The sequence below is a fragment of the Penaeus japonicus genome, unplaced genomic scaffold (assembly GCF_977035675.1).
Source record: "Penaeus japonicus unplaced genomic scaffold, GWHDUDI00000001_assembly GWHDUDI00001294, whole genome shotgun sequence".
In the NCBI taxonomy this organism is placed as follows: Eukaryota; Metazoa; Arthropoda; class Malacostraca; order Decapoda; family Penaeidae; genus Penaeus; species Penaeus japonicus.
In genome coordinates, this window is record NW_028235696.1 from 22,501 (window position 1) to 25,000 (window position 2,500).

Consider the following 2,500-nt stretch of genomic DNA (forward strand, 5'->3'; position numbering starts at 1 on the left):
CGAGGGGTTTACAAGGTGAGGGAGCGTTCGTATAATTATGGAGTAGTAAGTGTCGATAACCGCCAGTTTACATAGTAATGGATTGATTCCTTCTGTTTGGTTTAACTTTTTTTCGCAAAGCTTATGTTGGTGTCTGTTCTGTGTTATATGATTGCAAAAGATGATATTGTCTTGATTCATAAACAAACTTTATCTTCATGGTCCCTTACATCTCCCTTTCACCCCCTTGTCTCATCCATCATCAGTCAGGAATTATAAACAACAACAAGAACAAAGAGTAATCATAATTTTCATATAGAAAATCCTAAAACTATAATTTGGTCGTGTGAAACAAGTTATATCTAAAATAAATATTGCGAATCAATCTTGAATATAATTTTCCCCTCATGTGGCTAGTTTTTGCTTCATATGTCAATCTCATTTGCTATTTATATAATCGAATTAATAATCTTACTAATCAAAAGACAAAGAATCGTAGATTGGTTTGTGATATACGAACAAATACAATCGGTATAGATGAAGTGAAATGTATTTTCATTCATTCAAAATTAAAGGTATATCAGATTTTTTTTTCATTACTCTTATTATTATCATCATTATTACTGATATCACTATTATTATTAGCATTATTGTTCTTATCATCCCCGTCACTATTATTATTAGAGTGATGATAGATGCTGATTTTTGTTGTTGTTGTTGTTTGTTTGTTGGTTCTTTCTTTATTTTAGCAATAAATTTTCCATTCCATTAGCAAATAAATAACAAACTCCTCCCACTGTCCTTATTCAATTCCATCTCAATTGACCAAACCAATAAAATAAGCAATAAACCTTCCTAGAGAATAAATAAAAAAACAAATAAACAAAAATCGAACATACTAACAACCCAACGACCGAAGCACCTAATTACTAATCACAAACAAGGCAAACCAGCCACATGTCCGACAACCCAATTCTACCAACTGTCAAACGTAAACAAAACAAACCTCCACACTCCTCAAAACCCACCAAAACCCCACCCAAAAGACAAACAAATATCCCCCAAACCTCTCAGAGAGCGAAATAAACCCCTATCTCAAACGACAGAAGACAATAAAGACACAAATCCAAAGAAATCAGACAACCACGAACACCCTCCGAACGACCGCCAGTTGGCAAGCCTGTCTCCGCTCAAAGGGCCTGTGTGACCGGAACTTAACAGGTTCAAATGACCAGTTCTATTCTTTCTGTTATCAACGTAAGGCCGGAAAGCGATTGTTCTGTGTTCAAGTGCTCTCTTGCTCTTGGTAAGTGTCCATTTATATAAAGAGATTGTAACATTAATGGCCAGGTAATTTGGGATTTTCCGAAAATGAAATAGGTCGTTTGGAAGAGAGTTAGTGAAGAAGTTTGGAAGATAGTGGAAGGCCTATGGTGATGGTGATGGTGATGATGATGATGGAGATTTGATGAGATAAATGGATGTAGGAACAGAAGGAAGTGATGAATAGATGTCAATAAAGGATGAAGCTGATTAAAAAGGAAGGAAGTATAGGTAAACAGAACTTGGCAAAGGATAAATACATACGTAATTATTCAGAATAGTAGGACTGCGCGGAGAAAGAAAAAACTACCACGACGTTTATACAGAACACATGAAATAATGGTATTAGATTATTTTAATATCGACTTTTTACTTATCAGATTTTCCTTTAATTAATCGATTTAAGCTTGAAAGGTAATCCCACACTTGCTAATAATCAAAGTCCGCGGATCGACACCAAGCGACGCTGTTGCCTCCGCGCTTCGGCAAAGGCCAACAATCTTTCCCCGCACGTATACTTAGGCAAGATAAAGCTTCTCTTCTTCCCTGGGGGGGGGGGGGGGGGGGGGGGGATGATATAACCGCGCGGATATGGAACCCTAGTTGATGAACGCTCATCATTTCATAGCTGGCACTGGGAACTAGTGCGCTTAGGCGGAAAAGCGTCTCGTTTGATGCTGCCTTGATGGGGATAATAATCAGCAATAGATAAATTTTAGATAGATTTAGAGAGAGAAAGAGGGGGGGGGGGTAGCTGGAAGACGAGATAAAGGCGTGAAAGAGGAGGGATGTTAATAGAACGAGTGAGGTGATATGAGGGGGGGAAGGGAAGAAGAGAGAAAGAGGAAAGCAAGAGAAAGAGTAAGAGAGTTAGAGAGAGAGAGGATGAGGGGAAAAGTTTTGAGAGGGATAGGAAGAGGGGAGACAGGTAGAGCGAGACAGAGAAGGGGAGGGGAGGAAAGAGGGAACCAGAGCGAGAGTTATAATTTAGAGGGAGCGAAAGATAAACAGGAGGAGGAGAGGGAGGGAAAGAGTGAAATGAACAGAAAGACGGAGAAATGAGAGGAAAAAGAAGCAAAATCATAATGATAATGATGGTAATAATCATCTTGATAATACTATTGATATAATAATAAAATCTGATATTTGATATTCATATATACTAATTTTCTTCACTTACCCTTCCCTTCTCAGGAAA

The 2,500-nt window shown here is 38.0% G+C and overlaps 1 protein-coding gene across 1 annotated transcript in view; it reads left to right on the forward strand.

Moving 5' to 3' along the window:
* Positions 1–1,178: 1,178 nt before the first annotated feature.
* Positions 1,179–2,500, forward strand: part of LOC122257056 (uncharacterized) — a gene marked incomplete at its 3' end in the record, with an annotated part of 1,712 nt that continues 390 nt past the window's right edge. Inside the window, exons 1-2 of the mRNA XM_086535527.1 lie at positions 1,179–1,285; positions 2,497–2,500. The exon at positions 2,497–2,500 is cut by the window's right edge and continues 390 nt beyond it. The remainder of the gene's footprint in view (positions 1,286–2,496) is intronic.